The following is a 26,601-nucleotide window of genomic DNA, read 5'->3' on the forward strand; positions in this document are numbered from 1 at the left end:
AATTAAACTGTGCTGGGCAGTAGATCACCAGCAGAGTAAGGGTTGGAATTAGATGACCAGCAGAGTAAGGGTTGGAATTAAACTGTGCTGGGCAGCAGATCACCAGCAGAGTAAGGGTTGGAATTAGATGACCAGCAGAGTAAGGGTTGGAATTAAACTGTGCTGGGCAGAAGATCTGTAACAGGCAGGGTGGAGGTTGGAATAAACTATGCTCGGCAGTAGATCTGTAACAGGCACGGTGAAGACTGGAATTAAACTGGGTAATATATCACAGGGAGGCAGGTTGGACATTTTTTGTATTATCCAGTATTCAAAGTGACAGTGGCTTAAAACGTTCTTCATGGTAGGACACTTCTTGGAATGCAGGCCTCAGTGATTTGGGCAGCTGTGGAGACCAGAATCTCTGTATTAATGTGAAGTGTACTGGGGTTTCCAACCAGGTTGATAACTTGCAGCTGCAGCCTGATGAAGTGGAGCTTTAGATTTTCTACATAATTGTTTTGACTGGCTTCTTTTGGCTCCGTTCCTCCAGAGTGTCGGGGTGTACCTTTCAACATCTGAAGGCCCTGGTCTCCACTGTGCTATTCTAGCAGACAAAGAGCGTTCCAGTGTGGACGTATAACAGTTACATCGGGGTTTTCATTCTCTGTTCATCAAGTTTTTGGGCTTGTGTTATCTCACCTGGCTATCACACAGCAGAAAATTATACAGACAGGGGCTTTTTGGAGAGGGGCCCAGCTCCATTAGGAAAATTGTGTGTGCCTGGGTGTATTTGTGTGTGAGGGAGAGAAAGCGAGTGTACAGATCTAGAATGTATCATTAATTTCCGACAGTAAGCAGCACGTCTTTGGTAGAGCAGAGAAAGGTTTGTGAAGAAAGGCAGGGATAGTAAAATGAATCATACAGCACTTTAAGGAGATTCCTGGATTCCATGGAATTGTACTCTCAGAAACATGAGCAAACACAGTCTCATAGTTTTTTTGATATTGATATCGATAATGATACCTTATTCGATACTCATGCCTGAACAGTACTTTTGCGATACCTTCTTTCTGAATCACAAACGATAAGCAGATGTGGCTTAAATCAGAAATGAATGCGAGTAGCAGGAGTAACATGCATATGATTTGTAATTTAGACAGTCGGTCAGCAGCCTAGATTCGGGAAAAAGGATGCTTATTAGCTCACCAACACTGATAAGTAATAAGTTAATTTTTCAATACTCAGTACTATTGAAGTACTTTGCCTTTACAATTTTGTTATTGCAGAAGATTCCAACACGCAAATGAGTCTCTAATCTATTATTAAATGCTGTATTGTATGCTATGAGCATCTGGTCAATCACCCAGTGTTCTTTGGATGTTCGGATGAATTGAGATATTCACATGATCCAACAAACGTGAACAGTTTTGGTCAAAATAATACAGGCCAATTCATTGCTGCATCTCATCAGTGGTTCAGCAATGTGTTTTAATTACATTGGACGTTACACCACATTCGCTAGTATGTGGCAATTTAATTAGAATATTGGGCATTTTGTCTAGGAATGCACTCAAATTTAGGCCATTGAAAGACAAGAAAAGGCAAAAATTTTAACTGAAATAGAAACAGAGCTTAAATAAGCCTACAACAAAAAGAATTCAGTGCCACTGAAAATTAGAAATTGTGATTAAAAATGCTTTCTTGATTCCTTTGCTCTCCTGCACCGGTCACACAGATGCCTTCACAATTTGAGCAGCAGCAGATCAACAGTACAAATATTGGTCATGTGGAACTATTTCACCGTTTCTACAAGGGACATTAGATGAGCGATTTGTAATCACTGTTCATGTCGAGTATCAAGAAGGTTACAGTGCTCAAAAACTTGTCCACTACAGTTTTAATAGCAAGTGCAAAGTGTAACTAAATAATAATGAAGTTTATTGCTTTGGATGACCATCTGCTCATTCATGTCTAGGACTCTACTGTAATTATTAACTCTGTCTTGTTCTATTGAAGGACAGTTGTCAGTTCTAAAATGATATTTAATTCAAAAATATAAATAAAAAGGCAAAAAATCTCGTTTAATTTTCATTTTCAGTCCATTGTGTTGTGAATTTCAGTTTTGGGTCAGTTTTCATTTTGGTGCATCACTCATTTTGTCCACAGCATATTAGCCAAACTAGAATATTGAACTGCTGCCTTAATTCTGCCTCTAAACACACCGTTTTAATTGCTAGAGTGATAATTCGCTTCATTTGGGAATAGTTTATCTGGTAACATTTTTTTACTTTTTTTTTTTAATTAAGTTTAAAAATTGCTATATTTATTGTGATAGAATATCACAATGTGACTTTGTTCACAATATTGTTCCACCCTAACACAGATGAGCTTAAAGTTCTGCAACTTCTAAAGCTTGTTTCTGCAAGCTGATGACAGATGCATAAATTCATGTTAATAATAAATTACTTTGCTCGTTTTTCTATGCACAATAAATCACCCATTGAAGACAGAGCCTCACCCATAAATACTTTGCGGTTTCAGTGATATGCAGCAGAGACGTTTTACGAATTGAAGAGCAACCCCGAGCATTAACAGCAGCCTGCCTGGGCCTGATGGCGTGTAGCGCTCGGGCACAGTTGCGTGTGTGAAGTACATTTCTCCTGGGCTATGCTAAACAAATTGTGCTTTATCTTTGCCTGCATCTGTGCAAATAATTGAGTTTCATCAGGTGAGCGAAATGCTTTCACCTGTGTTCAGTTGGGGAGAAAGATGTCGTAATCGCGGGAGCTTTGTGGATCTCAAATCCATCAGAGCGTTTGCACATTTTAGGGCAAGACTTGACACGAGACTGACACGACACACGTGTAATTCTAACCCCATTACTGTCTGCTCCATGTTAAACAAGCTTAAGGCCGCGTCTGACTTCAAATGACAGTCATAACAATGTCGCGAATGGAAAGCTGTGTGTGTTTCTCTGCTTTTAGTCATCAAATCGTTTTGTCTGCTGATGACAGGCCATTTGCTTAGTACAGTGTTTCCCAACCCTGGTCCTGTTTTAGCCCTGCTCTCCATATTCTGGTATCTGATCCAACCAGTGGTGTGTGGTAACACAGTAGAAATACTTAGCTGCTATACTGAAGTTGATTTTGGCAGTCTTTGTATTTTACTTCAAAAGAAATTGTCCTGTGAACTGAGATGAAAATTAATACTTTGACTCCAGTACATTTGTATAAAAGCTTTTGTTTACTTTGCTGCTGAAAACACCACAACACAAAACGTACAAATGTAGCCATATTTACATTTGGACACTCCGTGGCTGTTATTGCTGTATGCTCATGGGATGCACTAAAGCAGGGGGGCCGGTGACCAGCACAGTTTGGTGGTTGCACTACTAAGCCAGACAATTAACATGAGTGTGCACCCCGACCTAAAGTCTGTCCGTGCAGCTCATGTTATAGAGCTAGCTAAGCTGTCATCATTAATCAGTGGCTTTGATTAAGGATTTTTTTTTTGTGGACGTATATTTTTATTACCATAACACATTTTTGCTGGTGCAGAAACTCATTTTTGTGTTAAATTTGTAACAACATATATATATATATATATATATATATATATATATATATATATATATATATATATATATCAGGCATAACATGACCACCTCCTTGTTTGTACACTCATTGTCCATTTGATCAGCTGCACTTACTATATAGTATACTGTATATATCTACCATTACAGACTGAAGTCCATCTATTTCTCTGCATACTTTGTTAGCCCCCTTTTACCCTGTTCTTCAGTGGTCAGGACCCCCATGGACCCTCACAGAGCAGGTACTGTTTGGGTGGTGGGTCATTCTCAGCACTGCAGTAACACTGACGTGGTGGTGGTGTGTTAGTGTGTGTCACGCTGGTACGAGTGGATCAGACACAGCAGTATCGTTACCTTAACTTCTAACGGTAGTCATTGATGTTCATAGATTTAACTCTCATTTTTCGCTGTGATGCACTGCCAACAGTAGTCCCTGGTTTTCACTGGTAACAGAGACTGATTTTCGTGGATTTATTTCTCACTGTTACTCTGATAGGCCTGTAACAGTAGTCATCACTTATCCACATCTACATACTTCTGTTAGCTTACGTTTAGCTTTGTTTTCCATTGGGCAGTGCATGGACCACAGCCAATTTAAATTATCAGTGAGAGGTGGGATTCTGAGAGCTGTGGTGATTTTAGCATGCAGTTTACATCACACAGTCTGTGTACTTATGGGGGCAAAGTGCTTGAGACTGAAACTTGCTAAAAAACAAAAAAAAAAAAATACTCCAGCAGTGCCCATCTTGCACCTCTGCCGCTGGCCCCAGTCCCTATTAGCAAGCTATTAACAAAACACTCTTTACAGACATCCGCAGCATTTTTTACGTTTTTTTTTTTTTTAATGTGGTAATGACGACTAGACAACTTGATAAAAGTGATAGTCATGCAGCCTCATGCAGTCATGCAGTTGTTGGTGCAGATCATTAGCAAATTTTGGTGTTCAAACATTGCAGTTGCATCAGATGGCATAATTAATGGAATATCCCTTCTCCACAGTGCACGTGGCCACATTTCTTGCATTGCAATATCACAATGTCATGATGCATTGTGACACCCCTGTTAGCTCAAACCTTCGACTTAGTGACTGTATCTGGATTTCACTGCAAACAAGCTTAAAAAGTTTGACATGTGGTCTCTCTGTACTGTACTCTGTTTCAGCCATTGTTGAGCTCTCTACCACCACATAATGACCACCAGCCGTTGGGTTCAGTGGACAAAAATACAAAAATCAATGCTCATAAAATGACCGTTTCTTCACAGAAGAAGGGTAAAACACATCATACATACAAAGATATTATTTGTTTTACACTCTTCACAGTTAGCTATTAAAGAACATAGGGGAATTTATTTAATTGAACAAAGACAGTAAAATATCTGCATTAAAGGAAAGCCCTTCTTGAGTTAGACTGGATGTGTTAAAGCAGGAAAACACTAAAATGTGCAGGACAGGAGTTCTCCAGGACCAGGATTGGAAATCACTGGCTTACCACACAGTAAATCTATCCCAGCTGAATTAACTTCTACAGTTACACTGAAGGTAATTTGGACCTGCATGTGCGAAACTGCTATTACTGGTGATGATACTGTACAGTGAGATTGGCGTCCACAGAACAAAACTCTGCCTCATAACCAAACTCTCACAGAGAGGAACTGGCTGCTGTCCACAGGAACCCATTGTCAGGCTCTCTGATTGGTTGGCTGTGCCTGAATCCTTGGCCGCTGGTCATTCACAACGTTTCAGTGTCCGTCTCCGGTTTGGATTCAGTTGAAGACATTTTTCTGGACCATTCTTTTTCTCCCCCTCTCTCTCTCTCTGTTGCTCACTTACTCTCTCTGTCACTCACCCACTGTTATTGTCACTGCATTTTTCTCTCTTCTGCCTCTCATTCTCACTCTGTTCGCTCTCTTCTCTGTTCTTAAAGCTCCTCTCGTGAGCCAACATAATGCATGAGCAAACCACCAAATTTTGGCCCACAACCAAGAAAGCCCCCTTTCGTGTCCTCTTGCCGACTGCAAGTCATTTTGAGAATCACCGTCATCGTTTTACGAGCACCCCGCTATACGCATAGCTTGTTTTTTTCTTTTCTTTTCTTAGTCTTCCACATTGTGAGGACAAGAGTGCCTATGATAAATACTGATGCTTTCAAAGACAGCTTCATGGCCTTTCTTACCAGCATGCTGTCTGGTGTTTTGTGACTGTGCTGGAACGCGCCGGCATGCTTTTAATCCTTCTACTTTTAAGCACATCCCAGCTCATAAATAACATATCTGGGGACAAGAGCAGAGTCATAAAGAAAAGTATTTTAATGCAGACAAGATTGTCATCACCTTTTTGTGAAAGGAGCTGTGCAGTGCCTTCTCAGCATCTGCTAGGGATGACTGTTCAACTCCAGACATTTCTTGAACTTTTTCCAGCTTTCTCATCTTCTATCACCAAAAGGACGACATACATTTGTAGTGTGTAATCCAAGGATTCGAGTGCAGTCAGCTATAGTGTTGCTGTAACGTGCACAGTGTGAGTCTGTATTCCTAATGTCCTTATAAGGTTGCATGATGAGGGCAAAAGGTGATTCGCTAGTTGTCTTGCTACATATTGTAATTATATGTAGATTTTGCCAGTTTCCTATGGATGTGTGTAGTAAAACTTGCCATGATGTTATGCCTGATACACACATATTTATATATATATATATATATATATGTATATATATCCTTTAAATGGTCAGGGCCATGGCAAGTTTTACTACACTCTTCTATAACCTAAGAGTAACTTAGCTAGTTTGCATTGTAGTCCGTGTAGTTACTGAATAATAAGCCTTAGCATGTCATAAGTCTGGGATTTTAAGGGGTTAATCTTTTTACACTGAAATTGCGATTTGAAAAAGTGCAGTTTTCAAATCACAATAACTGCAATTTTAATTACATTTTTTACATTTTTCAACATTGTTTTAAGTTTTAAGTAAAACGTTTTAACCTAATAAATCAGTCTGGCACAGTATACTCAGGCCTGAAGCCTGAAAAAAGTCCACATATTGGTCTTCTTGGCAAAAAAGGCCTGGAGCTTTATGAAAATATTCACATTTAAATTGCAGTCACAGTATTGGTCAGAAAAATCACAATTAGATATTTTTACCAAATTGTTTAGCCTTAGTGGGCTTTGAGCTCTTCACTGCTGGGTGTGAAGGGTGGCCAATTATATACAGGTTTGCAGGATAGCTTCAGGAATGCAGTATTGAAATTGTACTGTATGCTTATTGCATTTTGACCTGCTTTCCTTTTTTAAGGAGTCACTTCACAGTACATCACTTTTTACGTGTTTATTGATTTATTATTTTTTTTTACATGAAATTATTATCTTAATGATAGATGTATTTATGGAGTCCAGCGGTCGTATTCCAGAAACATCCTAAGTCTGAACACATGGCACAGTATCTATTACAGAGCAATATTTCCTTAGTTCAGTATCTTATCTCCAGATAAGGAGAGCATTACAGAAACTTCCTAACTTGGAAAAAAAAATCCTGAATACTGTTCTAACTTTAGGGTGTCCTAACTTCTGTCTTAATGAGAACTTGCCAAATAAAATATTGCATGGTGGTGAAAAATGAGGAGACAGAGTTAAATATGCGGCTGTTTTTAGGAGAAACTGCACATTATGCACGTCGCTGAAAGGTTACAGGACCTTGGAAAATGGAATCTAAAACTAGGGAGCGTCGACACCGTGTTAAAGAGCAGGAGGAGGCGCTGTTACAACAATATTAACTCTTTCGATTGACTAAAACTTGCTGAGCCTTGGTTTTGTTTTTTTCCAGGTTTTTTAAATTCATAGCCCTCTAGTTAGCTGCAACTTACATAATGTTATTTCAACTGTGTCTCAGCTGTTCGTTTTGATTCATATGATTCAACCTGGGAGTGGTAGCAGTGTTGGGATTTTTGGATTGTATTAAAGTCCTGCTTTCTCCTTTCAACACAGCTCATCATTAGCAAACAGATTGCATATTGTGCTCACAGTCTTCTGAGCCTTAGGATCAAAGCCTTGCTGTTTTAGACAAGGTTTATACTAATCTTGCACAGACACAGGTACCATATTGGTATTGAGGCCAATACTGGCCCTTAAATACAGTGTTAGTATCAGCAATAGAGAATATAGATACCATGAATACTAGCAATTTCAGAAGCGCTATTGAGTAACACATACAGAGCGGCAGTAGATGGAGCTTAGCTGAAGCGAGTAGTAGTTAAAATGCTCGTTTCAAAATCTGTAACGCCAGTAATCGAGGAGAGGCAGTAGTAATGGGTGATAAACAAAATCCGCTTACTAGTGAATTACAAAGTCTCTGCATTACACATTAAAGGTGTGATGATACACTCAGCCCAGGATTCGATTTGATTTATGATACTGGGTTCACAATTCAGTGTTCTCACAATATTTTGAACAAAATTTACTGAAAAAAAATGATGGCTGTATGTTGTTGCACAACTTATTAACGATACTAGAGCTGGGAGGCAGGAAGGGGCAGGATGGGGCAGGTGGAGGTTGTGTAGACTAGTCAGCAGCTGATTAGTTGAGGACAGTGCCTGAAACACAGCGGTGGGTGAAATGCCAGTCGGAATTCTTCCCAAGGAATTCGTTATGGCGTAAACTTTATACCAGCATGTCAAATAATAATCACAGATAAAGCAGCATACAAATAAAGCTGAACACACTAACGTTAGTCCCTGTACCTGAATGGCTGAGTCCGCATCATGCAGTAATCACTCGTCTCCCGCTGTGTAGTCAGTTGCAGTCTGAGGTAACATTAGTGTAGGTTCTTATCAAGGGAGTGAGGATCAGTGTTATATATGGAAGGAACAGCCAGTCCTAAAGGTTAACAATGGTGTTTAGCCTAGTTTAGCTAGTGTTTTCTCTAACACTGAAGAAGGTGGCTGTGGAAGATTCTCTAGACATGTAGACAGATAAACAGTGCGTGTCACCAGCTTGATTGACATGTCAGGAATGCTCTGTCAAGTCCTTACCTTCCTCAGTGATTTCCTTAGCATTTAGCCTAGTTTAGCTAGTGTTTTCTGTAACACTGCTAGTGATGTGGCCTCCGTCAGTCAGCTGCATCAGACGTGGCATGGTCTAGGACATGGCCTCGCATCACGCCAAGAATTTGTGGCTCAACAGCTGCTACTGATAGCGGCACTGGCTGTAATATGTACCAAACTCCAGCAGAGTGTGATCCTTGTTGAAGTAAGCGTGAGTGTGTGGGATGCATGGAGAAATGGGAGAAGTTCGGAAGTGTAACTACATCTAGCAACTGCATCGTAGGTTTCTTAATATTGTTCAGTTGTGTTTTTACTATTTAGCACAGTCAAATTGTTTACATTATTTCAGCTGTTAAATACGGTTCTTAGTAACAGGGAAGAGGCATTTTAGATGTTCACTATCTATATGTTCTCACACACACACACACATGTAATATTGGTATTTAAAGTATTTAAAAGTGGAATGTAGTATCATGTAAGTATTAAGACTTATAGGTACATATTGAATAGTTAAGTTAGATAAGAGTGAGTACCTTAGTATTGCTTAGTATTGATACTTGAGGAAAGGGTATCGAGTATTAAGGGAAAAAGGTGATATTGGTGCATCCCTGTTTAAACCTGTTTTAAGCATGTAAAAATTCCCTCTATTGATTTGTAAGTCTTCAGAGTGTGCCTTTGTCTGCTTACCAGCCTTTTCATACAACTACAGCCATGCCCAGCTGCCGCCCTTGAGGGTCGCACTGTACAGTGTAGTGCTTTTGCCGCTCTAAGACCCATGATTAATCTCATTAACCTTTGTCAGATTAGATTTGTCAGGTGTGATGGAGCAGAGAGAACATTAAACTCTTGGCCAGTGCTATGGCCGTCCCAGCACTGCAAAAACACTGTTGTAATTTGCAATACAGACTTTCTTCTCAGATGCATATCTTGTGGTATGAGGTGGCTCTTGCGATTGGGAAGTGACACTCATGTAAATAGACAAGAAGAAGGTGGCTGTGGAAGATTCTCTAGACATGTAGACCGATAAACAGTGCATGGCACCGGCTTGATTTACATGTCCGGAGTGCTCTGTCAAGTCCTTACCTTCCTCAATGATTGACTTGCTCACAGGACTGACCTTGGACCTGAACATGTTGCTGTAAGGAACTGATCTTCTGACCTTTCCATCCTGCAGTATCCATGTGCTGTCACTCCCCTCTGAACTTTCTCCTCTATCTTTTTTTCTAGTGACCTTAAGACATTCCATCCCATCTTCTCCAGCACTTGATCTTTGAACCTTAGTATAATTTTATACACATTCAAAGGTCAGTTTTCTGGTTACAGGCCCCTACAGACAGTTATGTGCAGTTTAAACGTCCCAGAGTGTTCGGTTATTTGTTTTGTTTAAACTGTTGTGGCCCTCTAAAAGGGAAATGCATTGTTTTTTCACATTTAAGTATGATTAAATATTTAAGATGTAAACAATTATTCAGAGTGGTTTGTTGTGAAATTCTCCGTTCTAGAGAAATTTACCAAGTTGGATTTGTACACAGTGGTGGAGATGGGAACCAGACGTCTGAAGAGTTTAACACCTCTTAAACCATTACCACATGTAATGGTTATGAATATACTGCTTGATGTCTGAGACATCGTGTTAAGATAAGCTTCTAGTCTAAAACATTTATTTTTAAAATCTGTTCATGCCGGTGTGGTACATGCAGGGTGTTCTATGGTAAAATACTCCTTAAAGAAAACTTTCAGATTTACCGCTGTTTTATCATTATGAAACATATATATGTATATATATATATATATATATATATATATATATATATATATATAGTATGTATATATATATATATATATATATATAAAACTGAAAAAAAACTTGTGTGGGTGGTGTTGGATAGTAAATAAATTGGACATAATTTATGTTGTAAACACAGGGACCCCTGGTTCTTTTCACCACCACTGTAAAGAAAGTTTCCCTACAATAAGTTGCTAAGTTTCTGTACAATAAACATTTTCACATTTGACCCTCTAAATGACTTCTCTGTCATTGAATTATGCAGCAATTTTGAAAAATTGGTGGAATTCCCCTTTAAGCACCTACACGTTATCATGGCCTGTCTGCCCTTTTGCAGTGCACATCCTATTTTCAAAGATGTTAGATATACAGATGCAGAAATACATATTCATTAGCTGTATTTCTAAGTAACAAAGCAAGAACTGCAGCCGAATGGAATAAATTGTCCAAGTCCAGAACTCATTCCTCTTATTTCAGACATGTTTATGTAAATATTACTTCCCACACAATGCATAATTAAAAGGATTGTGTTCCAAAAATGCTTATTTCTGGTATATGCGCGGACTTTGTGAAGCCTCTCTCCAGCACTGGTCTTGATAGGAGAATGAATGGGGCTTTATGTAGCCTCAGTGCTCGCATCATATTTCATGTCTTTGCTCTGACACACCCGACTCAGCTTGACAAGCTTCATAATTGGCTAACGATATGATTTAATTTTGTTGGAGTGGAGGAAACACAAAATGCTGCAGTGTAGAGGGGGCTTCAGGACAGGGGCTGGAAATGGCTAATATGTAAATTATAGACTATTCCTGCAGCTTTGCCATGAAATATCAGTTTCTGACCTCATAACAAATTATTATGGGGGAATTCCACCAGTTTCTCAAAGTTTCTGTATAATTCTTAGCTGAGATGTAAACAGTCATCCGGAGTAGTTTGATGAGAAATGGTGTATTGTAGAAAAACCTACTATCTCTGGTTTCTCACAGTAGTGGTCATGGAAACGAGGGGCCACCATAATAATCTTTAATAATAAATGTTAAATGAAGTTTATTTGTATTGATAATCCAAGTAGATATAGTTGCAATTTCTATGATTTGTTAAAGTTTGTTAATATTGGCATTTGCATGCAAAATATGGGATATTGGTATCGGGCCACAATTCCCATAGTTTTAACCCCTGTTGTCGTTAAATAAATGACCTGTTATGTAGCCTTAACACAGCATACGGTGCAGGAGCTGCTTTTCAACTACTAGGCCAACAAGTGCTTAACATTTAGTTCAGTATGATTTAAAAAATAGCTTAGAATGGCATAGAAAGTGGGTGTGTGATTTGATTGGATCTCCATGGAGTTTGACTCGTTATAAGATGGACGTTTTGATGGGTACAAGACGCGCACCTAGTGGAGCTGGTGTGGACCGACACATCAGTTATGATAGAAGCGTGTCTGTTCCGTCAGACAGACGACGGAAAAACGATTTAGAAAAGGAATCGGCCTTTAGCGTGCGGTTCAGTCTTATTCAACTCTGAACGCGTACAGCTGTGCACTTTGACTCGGCTTTTATTCTATCATACACACGCACACACACCACACTCCGCGCACATCATCTGCCTTTTACACACCAGCTCCCACGCACACAGCGCAGCATTATGGATAAAGCAATGCATGCTGGGACAGAAATGAACTCGTTAACCCATGCCTACCCCTCGGCTCCCTGACGCAACAATACCCACTGTGCAGAAACACACACACACACTCAAGCTGTGCATCACTCTCATCTCCCTGCTCAGATTAACCCAAAATGCTCTCTCTCTCTCTCTTTCTCCTTCCCTCTCTCTGATCTCTCTCTCTCGCTCTCTCTCTGATCTCTTCCTCTCTCTCGCTGAAAGGAAATTTAAACCTACAAACAACAGAGTAAATGAAAGCATCAGTACTGTAACGTTGCCCAGTTTTAAAGAAATACTCCGGCGGTTCTTTAAAACCTGATCTCTGTCTGCTGTATGTGTAACATGCGGGTGATTACCACAGACAATAATTTGAATGTGAAAGACGCTTAAAATAGAATCACACGCATTGGATTCTGTTAGAAAACCTTTCCTAGCAGCAAGCGTCGCGTGCAAACATCAACGACGAAACCAAAACGCTCACTTTCCAGTCAACAAAGTTGTCCGCACTGGCTGCGAGTGCCAGAGTGCGGTACGATGAGCCATTTTTGATGGGCGCGATGGGTGCTGTGTTTCTATTTTTGATGCGCTGCATTGCATTCTGCTAATGTTTCACCTCAACAGAACACTGCGGTTAAACCAGCCGTGTTTCATCAGAATGTGGTTAAATTGGCCTAAAATGGAAAAGGAAAACCTGATCCATGAGGTGGAGGATATTAACCCTTTAAATAGCCAGTTTTTTTTTTTTTGGTCTATTTTCATTAGCCTTTTTTTAAAGCCTAAAGTAGGCTACAGAGTAACCGATGCTAAAATAACATGTTATTTGATGACTGCTAATGGTGCTACAAGGTAGAAACACTCTAATACTTTTTAATACTGACCTCTCAACAATGTCAGACTAAAATATGCAGTAATTCAGTCAGGAAACAGTAGACATGGGGTTTTATCTTTATCTCAAAATGTGAAAACAGTTAAAATGACATTCTTGGCCTTTCTAGTGTTAATGTGCCAAACTTGTGTTTTAAACTCAGTTGTCTGTGTAAATAACATGAATCAAATAGTGCTACATCAAAAGTAAGAGGCAACTATTTAGCACAATGGCTCGTGATAATTTTGGCGCAGGTTTAGCAGCAGCATCCAAATACAACGCGAGTGCATTCACCTCACATGTGCACCTCCTAAAATGGTCTGCCAAAATCAAAGTAGTGAATCGCCGATTGCTACTTTTTTTGTGTTTTGACTGATTCCGATACCTATAATGTAAACAACAACATAAACAAATAACTCTTATTAAACAAAACAATAACAAGTGCTTTCTGACTGATTGAACTAAACAACAAGTGCGCAGTCACCCAGAAGACATCACAGTACATCAAACTGTAGTAATACATGCACCTTTTATACAGTGATAGAAAACGTGATAACACACTAAGCTCTGGTTCTACACAGCGTTTCACTCTGGCCAATGTGGACTTGCACATGCTGTCACTTTACTGGTGGCAGATTTAAACAAATTAAAGGGGCCATTGCCAAATTCCCAGAATGGGTCACTGGCCAAATGCTTGATTCGATAGGGTTAATAGAAATGAGACAGTTATGGAAATTGGTATAGGAAGAACATTTTAATTGTGGTTACCTGCTGTAAGGTCCTGATATTGCATTTAGATGTGTTGCATGAATGTAAAACCTGGGAGCTAAAATATAGCAATCTTAAAAAATTCATTTTAATTGACAAAAAAAGAACACACTCCCAGTTTGTACTTGAAGTCTTGAGCTATCAGCTGATAGATCTGTAGTTTTGACGTAAGGTTTCTAGTATGAACTTCCTCAAGGTTTTGCCACGAGTCGATTTTTAGTTCTTTAGTCAGGAAGGTTTTAAGTTCTTTAGGCTATTAAAGTGTTTGTGAGTTTTCTGTTCTGTTATTAAGTGTCAAAATTGTCTGTGGTAATCGACTGTGTGATACAGACGTGGCAGATAAGGTTGAAAAACGCTGGGGTATTGTTTTAAGGGCTAACTGCTTCCCTCTCTGGGCTTTCAGCAGGCTGTACTCAGGAGTCTGGTTAGCTTCATTTCAGCACCATTACTCTGTGAAGGCCCAGTGCCACTGTGTACAGATGGTTTGTGCTGTATCCCTGTGCTATTTTTATCCCGTAACACTTTAAAGCACATTTGTTAAGCAATGGCTGAAATCGCTCTGGGCTGGCTTTCCGGACATAGATTAAGGTTAGTCTTGGGCTAATTTATATGCTCAGTGGGGATTTTCCACTGAAAAGTCTTGTTAGTTGAGGGTCATGTTTTGTCCAAAAAACATCCCTCAGTGTTGATATGCTTGCATTCGTACAGCTGTGTGACCGTGTTTGTGTACATCTACCACTGTGCACACCACGATCAGTGTAGGAGATTATTAATTCAGTAAACAGCTAATGGGTCACATATATTTCCAATCCATCAAACTAATTCCTGCAATTTCACATAAATACAGGTTAAATGATTTTTTCCCCTTTTTTAAGTAGAATGTGTTTTAGGTTAGATCTGTTTCATTGATTATTTAAATACATATAAATCATTCATCTCTGTGTAATACTGAACTCACTGAACAGTGCACTGAAACTCGAGACTTTAATTATGAGCACTGTTGGGGATTGTTTCTAAGAAACCAGAGTGCAGTTACTTTAGTTCCTCATTCTTGAAACAATACAACTTTGCATTATTAAACCAACACACCAGATTTTTTTTATTTATTCATAGACAGTGACACTAACTAGCTACAAAATAGTCTTTAAAGTGAACCTTTTTTCTTGTTGGTTCATGTAGCTGGTCATATTTAGCACGTCTGATCGGATCATTTAAAACACTTAATTATTGTTGTCCATAATCTTCCATCAAAACATAATGACTTTTTCCCACCTCTAACTGACTTCTGAGTTTTAATGATGTCCAGTGTGCGCCAGAGAAGAATATTAACCAATAATATTCTGTTTCTCCTCCCCCCAACCGCCCTCACCTATCATCAAGAGAAAATGCTCAGCTAACTCAGAGACTCTCCCTGATACTGGGTATTGCTTGGAAATGTGACACGGCATGGAAGAAAAATGCAGTATGATTTCTGATTCATGCTCATTTTAAATGAATTAGCTTTAGCAATACTGCAAAAAAATCTTTTTAAAAAATGGTACAACTTCTGGCAACAGTGCCAGACAAAACCTGTTAATTAACAGTAAAATTTTGTTTTCTCAATGATAGTAAAAATCTGTTAAATGACAGTAATTTAATTACTTAGAAATACTGCCTTTTACTGTAATTCAGCATTTCACCATTTCAATAATAACAGTAACAACCATTAAAATAAACTCAGATGTCTATGAAATAAAGGTGATAACTTGTTTCTGTGAATTTACATTTACATGCATTTAACCTTTTTTCCAAAATACAGGTAATTTTTCCAACAATTTTACAAAGTTTTTTTTAGTGAGTTAGCTTTAGTGCGTGTTTCTAACCCAAAGCCTCAAAAAGAATAGTAGAAATGCACACAGTGCCATTAAAGCAGAGCTTTAATAAAGCAGGATGGAAAGTCAGATGGGCAGTGGTCAGCGCTCTGAGTGGCCAGTAGGGGGTAATATCAGCAGTAGACCTACATTTCAAAGCATTGATTTGAACATCAGCAGTATTCAGTTTTTCATTATAGCACATGGGATACTTAGAACAGCGTACAACAGAATAAGATCTCTGATCTGATCAGTGTGTTTATCATTTTTGTGTGTGTGTGTTTTATACATGATATTAGGATTTACCCATTTTAAAAGGACTGAAAATTCTGCTACGTGATAATTTTGTAGTGAAAAATGACTGTCATATGACTCAGGGGTCACAATGATCACAAATTAAATAAACAGCGGAAAATCAAACTCGTTCTCATGTTATATAAATACTATTTATTACTGCTGTTGGAAGAAGAACCTCGTATCTCCATTTTTGAGGTTTTTCAGTTTTTTACATAATTTTTAAATGCCTGTTACCTTTTACATTGTGTGTAAATGTCATGATGAATGGACCAAAAGAAAATGACCTGGTAAAAAGTCTGGTTCCTTTGACTTACATTAAAAGTGAAGTATGTATTTCCTTCTTCTCTAAAGTTACCATTTTGGAGATGCAAGGTTTTGGTCCTACAACAGTGCTTTACCATATACATATAAAACTACATACTAGCACTAGGGACTGCCATTTTACATATTTTATTGTAATCATGATGCTTTGTGTTCACACCGACCAGTTCAGCAAGAATTGTTGCTAGTTGCAAGTCGTTGTTGTCAGAGTTAATAAGGGCCTAACTCATAGTGGGGTTCCCAGTTTTTTTTTAGTCCCTATCATGGGTGTGAATTCCGGTGCTAATGCGACCAAAAAAGACACTAATTATCGGCACGTTATTGACAATGTTTTAACCAATACTGATAAACTCACAGGTTAATATCATGATATTAGTGACCAACTGATATATCGGTCATGCTCAGTCCAGTATATATAAATGTATATGCACCCCCTCTGATTTTATCCTGCTGCATCCAAATACACACAGCACGATGCTTCGGAGAGGAATCTGTGTTCTCCTCTGTGTCGTAGGGAGTTGGCTTTTTGGGGAGGTTTTTAATCTTCATATCTGAGGGTGACTGAGCTGCATACCAGAGACCGAGCTGTGGTTTAGCAGCTTTCACTAGGCCTGGCGAGTGTGTTTGTGTGTTCATGCTGCTGATAGTTTTGCTGGGTTTTTTTTTGTGTGTCTGTGAATATTTGCGGGTTGAAGTGTATTTGAGGTGTGTGCGTGTGAGGATATGACACTTTAATGTCAATCATCAGTTCACACGTACATACACACTTCCTGTTAAAAGTCTGCACATTTTGCCTCCTGGAATTTTTTTTTTCTCACTGTTAATTTATGCTTCATTTTGAAAATCTAGATGCCTACAGACTTTATCAGGCAATGTGTGTATGTGGAGGCAGACTTGCTGCATTGACTGTTTGCTGCTGTTGCTTTTTGTTGTAATAGCATATCTCTGTCTGTCTTTGACACACCACTTTATGGCCCATCCTACTTTATTGCCGTCTATGTTTCTCCGTCTCTCTCTTGCACTTTCTCTTTCCCTGTGCCTCGCCTCATGTAATTTCTCTGTGTTATGAGGACTAAATCCTCTGAGTTGCAGGTAGGAAATTAAATGGAATGTATTCTATCATTCATTTCCTTCATTACCTTTTTATGTCAATGTGTTTGAGATTGAGCTGCTGGCCGGTGCTGTTTGTTTGCCTAAGGTTTCCATAGCACACTCGTGGAGGTTGAGCTGATTCCTAACGAGGCTGATTTAAATGATAAAGCAGGACCAGCTGAAACTCCATACGACCAACAATGAGCTCAAGTGCTTCTTGAAAAATAGGTTTTTTTTTGACAACACTGGTTACTTTACAACATTTCATTACTTTTGTCCAAATTGCGTCATAAAATTGAATTGGAGAGCAGGGCACTGTCGCTCACTTTGATGTCTTCACTGAGCGGTCATTTGAAATGGAGCTCTTTTCTTGTAGAAGTGCAGCCCTGATGTGGTGTTACTGATTCTGCTTTAAAGCCTCAGTCGCTGTGTTGACGGTTAAACTGTGGCTGAAGTAGGGAAACATAGCGGGCCAAAGCGTGTCACAACAGGAATTTGAGTGGGGCAGAATGCAGCCAGGCATTTGGTGCTTTAAAATGTGACATTCAAAGGTGAAGCGAAAATGGAAAAGAAGAAAAACAGCCTTGCTTTAGAGTTTTAGTGTCTGTCAGTCTGTTTTTTCCCTCTTTTCTAATACAAATTGATCCCCAGTCTGACCCTGCCCCACTGGCTTCTGTTGATTATCTCCATCTAGTGTTGAAACAAGTACAGAAACCCTTGTGTTCCATATAACCGGTGAGGTGGCAACTGTCATGTGCGTGATTGATGATTTTAAAGTAAGGTGTGATGTTACTGAGACAGTTGGTGTGGTTTTGGTAACTCAAGACGTCTTTTATGGCCTTTAATTGTCACTCATAGATGTGGGTTTGTGAAGTTGTTGTATGCTATAATAGCCGTGCACGTGGTCAGAAAATCCAAAAGATTTGTCTCTTTGAAATGGCTGGTGTTATTTGGTGCCCTACACTATGGAGTATTTATTTACGTTGAGGAAGAAAGTTCTTTTAAGTATATTTGTTTTTGGTAGGGCTGCATGATACAGTCGTAGGCAAAACTTTAAATTATATGTTTTGTTGATTGTCTTACTTTAACTTTCTTTATTCTTTCTAATTTAAATAAGCCATTTTAGAGCACAGTTTCTATTTATTTACTGAGTTTAACATATTGGGAAAAATAAAACATACAATATAAAATGTGTACTTAACTTTTTTCACATTTTGTGGTTATTTTTCCCCAATATGTCAAATTTAGTAAAGAAACTGTAATTGTGCCTTAAAATGTGCAGGAGATGTTCACTTATTTTTACATGGAAAATCAGCAGAACATGTCATTTGACTAGGGGTGCCCAAACTTTTGCAAACAACTGTAGAGACTAGACCCCAAAATATTGCCACTATGTTTCTGATAACTTGCTCCTTTATTCGGTTGCAACATTGAGAACACTTTTAAAGTGTATCCACGTCTAACCTTCAGCATGACAATAACATGTTATGACATAAAAAGCAGAAAATAGTTGTGAGAAGGGCTGATTGGAAAAATAGTAAAAATAAGTGGTGATTAACAGAAATCAAAATCTGGGTAGCCCCGCTGAGAGTCTTACCGTATTTAAGTTATTTAAACTGTGGGTTTGTGCTGTTTATTTGAATTTTAAGCTACACTATGTAACCGTTTCTGTTAAAACTGAAAGAAGTAGCATTACTGAGTCAGGAGAAGAGTCACCCTGTAGAGCCTGAAATGATCATTTAAAAGTCAGAGCTGTTGGGTGGGATTTCGGGTTTTTCAAACCACATCATACGTCTTTACATATAACCGTCACATGCACAGACTCAAAAGGTCTGGCCCGATGTTTAGGTCTCAAATGCCAGATTAATATTAAACTGATGAAGATATGATGACAATAGCAGATAATGTACTTACGTTATCAGAAGACACGTCCTTCACCAAGGTTTGGCTGAGTTCTCTTTTCCTTTCAATGAGCTCGCAGTCATCAGATTTATCTGCTTAGGAAAGTGGTCTGAAGTGCAACTGATGGTACAAGATGTTCTTCCACACGTTGCCCCAAAACGTCAACAGATGTGACCATTGAGAACTGACAATCATATCAGTCAGTCAAACTGGATATATTTAACTAAAACTATTGCAATTAAAGAGTAATAGTTAAAATATAAATATAAAACTCAGAATTTTCGATGTCTTAAAATCAGTGGAGGCACTGGAAATAAAATGTTCATGTCGGTCATGACAAAATGCTCATTTTGTGATTCCTATATATTAAAAACTATTTACACAGTAAAATCTATTTGAAGTTAGCTTCCTTAGTAAAACAAAATATGGTGAGTGGAGTTAATTTGCATATCGCAGTCTTGTGCAATTTGGTCAGTCAGAACCTCATACGTTTAAGTCATGCACTTCTCTATAGCTCCAGATTAATTTTTCATATTTCTAAGAGGAGAAGCCAGTGAGCGTTCTCCTTAACCTGCTTCTGCTCTGCAGTTTGGCAGTTTGATGAAAGCTGGGATGGAGAGCTGAGGACTGGAGTCCAGCACAGTCTACTGATTTCTGACTGACTAAACCTGATCGTTAACTGCTGCTCTGAATCAGGTGTGCTTGAGCAGGAAAATCGCCGAACTGTGCATGAATCCGGACCTCCAGGACCAGAGCTCCCCAGCCCTGTCTTAAAACTTGTCAGTTTGATGAACTTAGCAGAGATGTCGTAATCCTGCAGACGCCTGGGACGGACAGCCCGGCCCTGCCAGCCGGTTCCTCTTGGCTGATGATTTGTTGGAGTAGCACCTGCTCTGTGTTTTCACACATCAGGAGGTAAAGGCCTGAACTGCGGAGGGCCGAGGAGGAGCTCACACTTAAGCATAGCTGAGGGAATACTTGCAGCACCGTGATTCAGTGGGGATTCCCCTGCTGTAAAACAGGCTGATGATGAATTGAGGCCTCAGTATCATTTCGATAGTTTGTCTGGAATTCAGAAAATTTACATTCAACCCGTAATTTGTCTCCTGTGTTTAGGGAGCGTTGAATTTTCCCCCAGGACGTGATTTAAGTTCAGACTTTCTATTTACTTTGCTATCCAAGAGATTTACTATTTAACGTTACACATTCTAGACTGGCAAAAAGTCAAATTTAGACACATTTTCCCACTTAAAGCAAATGGAGTCCATCAAGACCTGTTTGAAGTTTGCCTCTTTAGTTTGTGGAATGTCCTGCTGTCTATAAAAATGGACAAAAGTAGGAAATAATGAGGCTTTAAGATGCTACTGCTACTTTTAGATGCTACAGTTTCAAGGTATAAACATGGACAGAAACACATTGCATAGATAATGTGATACAGTATCAGAAATAATAATAATAATAACTTTATTTATACAGCATTTTTCATACTGGTGGCAGCTCAAAGTGCTTTACAGTCAGGGGCTAAAGTTTAATAGCTATAGAAATTAAATATCCCTATTTGATTTTCCTCTCTCACAGGTACTGCTTGGTGAGTAAAATATAAAGGAACAAGTTTAAATAATTGAAAGTTATTAGTATTCATTCAAGTCAAATTAAAGCAATAATCCAGAACAAATTAAAATAAAAATGCAAAAAGAGTTATTTTAATTCAGTGCTAAATGAAAGCGATATGTTTTCAAATGTTTCTTAAGTGTGTACTGAGCTTGACTGCCTAATAGAAGGTCCACAATCTAGAGGCAGAATAACAGAAGGAGCATTGAAGCCAAATAAGCAAGTCTGTTTGAGTTTACTTAACAGCTCGACTCGGTTTGAGGCAAGTGTGGAATGATTTGGACATGCAGTTTGCACAGGGCTAATTTATGCTGTATAAGCTTCCATTACTTGTTCCATTAGCCTCAGTGCAAAAGTAAAGAAGGAAACATCAGACAGTAAACATGTTTTGGCTGTAGGGCTGAACAATGAGTTGTTTTTATATCGAAATCACTCTGAAAGAGCAGAATTTTTAAATCTCAAGTTCTGCAGAGTTTTTAGTGGGGAAATTTAACTTAAATAATAAACTAGCAGTCTGGTTCAGTACACCTTCAGAAATAAAGGTCCTAAACTGTCTCTGGGGCAGGCCCCTCTTGTCACTGGGGTGGTACCCTCAGGGGAACATCTCAGTACCTTTAGTCAGGGAACATAACTGTACCATAATCCATTGAAATTATATTTTGTAAGTTGTACTGACTCCACACACTCCCGTCTCATCTTCAGGCTTTTATTTTATTGTTCTGTTTTAAAACATTCGGTTATGAAAAGTAAAAATACGTACTTTTCACCTGGAAAAACTTATTTAAGGTACACAATTAGACCTTAAAAGCACTGTTGTACCTTTAAGGGTACATTTACATTGTTTATACCTTGATTTACGAGAAATGTGCCTGCACAGAACCTTTATTTCTAACAGTGTAGATTCAGTGTTCAAGCCTCAAGCCTGAAAAAATGAATGTATTGTCTTCTTGACAAAAAAGGGCCTGGAGCTTAATTTATAGAAAATATTTGCATTTATATAGTAGTTTCAATTTTGGTCAAAACAACTTGCAATGAGAATTTTTTTCCAAATCGTTCAGCCATACTTGGCAGATGGACCACATTAAGAGTCCTGTTTTTACTCTTTATTTCTGGTCCAGCATCATTGCAAGCTTTTAAAAACACCACTTCATTAAAACACTGAGTTTTCTGCTGTTATGATAAAACATGTAGTGGTTACACATAGGGCCGGGAGTCGACCCCAAAAAGAATCGATTCTTTGATTTCAGGCATTCAAGAGTCGACTCTAGAGCGTTGAACTCAGTGCCACACAGTGACGTTGAGAGATATTCTGCTGTCCCTGTCCAGACTGTCTATATGAAAAATAGACCCTTCTACAACTCACACGTCCACAGTCCAGCTGAATTTTACATTAGACACAATGGAAAAAACAGTTGAAATGATAAATTTGTAGCAAAAAATCGTGGCTTACAATCAAAAAGCATTACAAGTGCCAAAACATCGACCCACCTGGAGGATCTGACAGAGGAGAATCATGTAGAGTTTATCCAGCCCCTGCTGTTAGTATGCTAATTTAGTTAGCGTTAGCTCTCCAAATTTCCTTGTTAGGGTAAAATACAATTAATATTGCATTGCATTAATGTTTCTGCCACATGTCCTTCTCTCTTCTGCTTTTTGGAACAGGGATTATTGAGTGGAAAGATTTAGTAGATTTAGTTTTAGTAGATTTACTTTTATTGTCCCATATGGGAAATTTGTCTAACAAGACTCTTGGATTCCATTCACTTGGACTCGATGGACTCCAAAATTTCTGAAATCAAACAGCCCTATTTAGAAGGGATGGTTCTCCAAAATTTGATAAATAGTAATCTCAAAAGATTATTGTAAATAAGTATGAATTAAAAAGTAAATGTAAAGTTTAATCCAAAGTTCTGTATGTCCATTTGTAGTAAGACATAGTTTGAAAAGAATGACACGTGACACACCTTAAAAAAAAAAAACACGTTTTTATTTCTCATATAAAATGGTATTAAGCATAATATAGCATCGATATTTCTAGAATGGGTAAAGCCCACTCCCAACAACGTATGGGACAGTGACGTTAAATGTTTTGGATCAGTTCTGCTGTTTAGATCCATATTTCTATTCAAAAGTCTGCACATAGAGGATATAGTTGATTTTGTATCTCTCAGCCTGGCATCTTTGGATGGCTAACTTGTTTGAGTTCCTTGTTTGACAGCCTGTGACTCCTGTAGTCAGTCTCCAAGGTCATTCTTGTAGTTTTTTGGGCAAACTCCAGGAACTGTTTGTGTCTCTGTAGGCCTTCCATACAGCAGCGTGCTCTAATCAGCGTGTTCCTGTTTTAAGTTAATTACAGTAATGAGTAGGTCGACTTTAAGCATTGTCATTAAGCGCTGGCCTCGCTTTTAATTTAAGGTTGTGGCCCCTCACTTCTGCTTTGTGCATTCAGGCGTGGGAACGGGAATTCAGTAGCGGGTTGGGGGCGGCGGGCGGGGGGGGTTCGGCATGAGACAGCAAATCCTCGGAGCAGATCTGAATAAAGCAGAAGACCTTTGTGCCAGTTAGAATCTCCTCTAACGGTCCACCCTCCCCCACACGCATAGATAACCCCTCCCCCGTCTCTTTATCTCCCTCTTTCTTCCACTTTTCCCTCAATCTAACTCCTCCTCTCACACTCTGTCGTCACATTAACAGCTTTACTACAGCTTCGCTGCTGCTATGCCAACAGACTCTTACCCAACACACAGGAGAGGCCTCAGCACAGCAGATTGGTGGTGTGTGTGGATGTAGAGCAGCAGTGCTTAAAGCAGTGTTACTCAGGGAAAGGCTCTTCTCTGTACTGCCTGGCCTGCAACCAAAGGCCAACAGGGCCCAGGATTCTCTAATAGGATAACAAGGTAGAAATCACCCCCACCTCTCTCTCTCTCTCTCTCTCTCTCTCTCTCTCTCTCTCTCTCTCTTTTTTTTTCTTTCTATCTCCCTCTCCCATTTTCTGTCTTTCCCTCTCCCTCTCTGTCAGTCTTTCTCTGTCTTTTTCTCTCTTGTTCTCTTTCTCTCTTTTTCTCCTGTCTCTCATTTTCTTTTCTTTCCTTTTTTCGTTTTTCTCTTTCTTATTTTCTCTTTCTTTCTCATTCTCTCTCTCTTCATCTTCTCTCTCTTTCTCTCCCTCTCTCTCACTCCCCCATTCTCACTCTTTTCTCTCTCTCTCTCTCAATTTCTCTCTTTTCCTCTTCCTCTCTTTTCTCTCTCTCTCCCTCTCTGTCAGTCTTTATCTGTCTCTTTCTCCTTCTTTCTTCATCTTCTCTTTCTCTCTCACTCCCCCATTCTCAATCGCTCTCTCGCTCTCTTCGCCTCTCTCGCTCTCTTTTCCTCTTCCTGTTTTTTTCTCTCTTCCTCTCTGTCAGTCTTCCTCTGTCTTTTGCTCTCTCGTTCTCTCTGTTTCCCCTTCTCTCTTTCTCTCCTTACTCATTTTCTTTTCTTTCCCTTCTCTCTCTCTCTCTCTTTTATTTACTCTCTCTCCCCATCTCTGTCACTCGCCCTTTCTCTCTCTTCTCTCCCTTTCTCTCATTTTCTTTCCCTCTTCCTCTCTTCTCTCTCTCTCTCCGTCAGTCTTCCTGTCTTTTTCTCTTTCGCTCAGTCTCTCCTTCTCTCTTCCTCTCTCATTTTCTTTTCTTTCCCACTTTTTTCTTTTCTGTCTCTCTGTCTCATTCTCTCCCTCTTCCTCTTTCTCATCCTCTCTCACTGTCTGTTTCTCATTTTCTCTCTCTCTCTCCCTCATAAATTCATACTCCAGCAGAAACATATGGATTGGTGAAGGAGAGTGGCGCTAAACAGAGAGAGGCTCGGGGAGAGAGAGAGAGAGAGATGGAGGGAAAAATGTCTCACTGAGGAGGTGCTGGGTACTACTGGGAAGCGTTGCCATAACAACGTCTCGTGGAAAAAAGGGCCGCCCACTAGCTTGAGTGTCAGTGGGCATTCCAGGAGTGCGTGAGCAGGGAGGGAGCAGAGCAGTGTGAGCTCAGTCACAATGTGATTGGTCACACCTCCCCTGTCTTTGTGTGGACCGGAGCATGCTGGGTAAGAGAGCCCTGGCTGAATGCTCATTTGTCTGCGGAAGAGGCTGGGAAGGACGCTCCGTTTGGATTAGGAGCTGGAGCCGCGGAGGAAAAACAGAGGTAGAGGAGTGTGTTCTTTCTTTCTGTCTTCTGCGACGGTGCTGTGTGGGTTTTTTGGGATTTTGTGCTCCGGCTGCGTCGGGGAGGTGTAATGGGGACGGACGGTGCAGCGTCGTGTCGTCACAATGAATCACAAAAGAAGGGGGTGGGGTTGGTGGAGAGATGCGTGGACAAAGAAGCCCTCGCTGAACAGGATTGTTTACTACTGCACCAGCGTCTTTACACCTCTACTATTACTCACTGTCCCTATCTCTCTCTCTCTCTGTCTCTCCCTCCCTCCCTCCCTCTCTCTATCTGTCCTGCTGAATGGCTGATAGCACAGAGCACTCATGTCGGCAAAATGACGGCTCACTGCATCTGCTATCACACTCATGCATGCACATTTACAACCCTGTCTGTTGAGGTCTCCCTCTCTCTCCCCCTCTCTCCACCTATGGAGCTCTCTCTTTTCTGTCTTTTTTGCTCTGTGTTTCTCCCTCTCTCTCTTTCTTTCTCTCTTTTATGCCTTTTTACAGAGATCCTCTTCTTTAGCCATGTGAGAGAGACAGAAAGAGAGAGAGAGAGAAATATAGAGGAGCGGGGTCCTGCCTTTCGTTACATGACGAGTTTAGTCTCTGGTGGGCTGTGTGATGCAGTTGTTGTTGTCGGAGGAGGGGTCCGGGGTGTTTTCCCCTTTCAGAGCCGTCAGAGACCACCGCAGCTGTGCTTCACCCCCACTGCTCCTCTCTCGGGGGGAGGGAAGGAGCCATGGCCAGAGCAGGACAGGCCGAAAATGTCTGCCACACTCTCTTTGTATCTCTCTCTCTCTCTCTCTGTCTGTATCTCTCTCTCTCTGAAGGTCTTGTGATCCTGTGAAGTAGTAAAAAGTGAAGCTAAACAATCGGGCAAACCAAACCACTTCTTCTTTTCCAGTACTGATATTGAAACCTTGAGTATCGGCTGACATTAATCCCATATTTTGTTCTTTAATTTCTTAAAATTAACTGATTTTTGTGACATTGGAAGGGGAAGTCCACTGATCTTTCAAAATGTCTGCATAATTAAATAGTGAAGATGTAAACAAAGTCAGTCAGAGTGGTTTGATGTGAAATGCAGCGTTCTAGAGAAACATACAAAGTCTGACTTGTTTACAGTGGTGGTCTGCGCAGTGGTAGCTTTGAGACGGTTTTGGCCTAAAATGTATTTTTTAAATCTGTTCATTGCAGAGATGTATATACAGGGCATAGTAAGGCAAAATAATCCATTAAGGAAAAGGTCTGCTTTCAGATTTATTGCTATTTACCCATTAACATTACATATAAAAACATGTGTAGGTTCACTGGTGGTTTACTGTTTACATTATAGACGCTCAACCCATGGCTCCTATTACCACCACTGTAAAGAAACTGTGTTGGTAAGTGTCTCCACTATATGCTGTTTCACATCAAAACTCTGTAAATGTAAATGGCTTTGAGTCGTTATGTTTACATAACAACTTTGTTATGTAGAAAGTTTTCCTTTCAGATAAACATCTAAAAGTAGGCTATCATGTTCAGACTACTCAGACGCTCTACTACCCCACAGCAAGAAATACACAGCTAACAGCATCAGCTCACACAGTACGAGTAGGGAGGCATGATAATGTCAGGATTATCAGTGTCGGCAGATAATTGCTCCTAAAAATA

The 26,601-nt window shown here is 39.6% G+C and overlaps 1 protein-coding gene across 4 annotated transcripts in view; it reads left to right on the top strand.

Moving 5' to 3' along the window:
* stox2b (storkhead box 2b) overlaps positions 1–26,601 on the top strand; it is a 56,271-nt gene that overhangs the window by 7,307 nt on the left and 22,363 nt on the right. Inside the window, exons 1-2 of one of the 4 annotated variants that reach the window (XM_036575582.1) lie at positions 23,396–23,659; positions 24,556–24,937. The exons of 1 other annotated variant lie outside the window; for it this stretch is intronic. The gene's annotated coding sequence lies outside the window, so the exon portion shown is untranslated. Of the gene's footprint in view, positions 1–17,163; positions 17,250–23,395; positions 23,660–24,477; positions 24,938–26,601 lie in introns of those variants that run through there. 2 more of the 4 variants (XM_036575583.1, XM_036575581.1) reach the window with 2 other exon arrangements.

The sequence above is a fragment of the Colossoma macropomum genome, unplaced genomic scaffold (genome assembly GCF_904425465.1).
Source record: "Colossoma macropomum unplaced genomic scaffold, Colossoma_macropomum, whole genome shotgun sequence".
Lineage (NCBI taxonomy): Eukaryota > Metazoa > Chordata > Actinopteri > Characiformes > Serrasalmidae > Colossoma > Colossoma macropomum.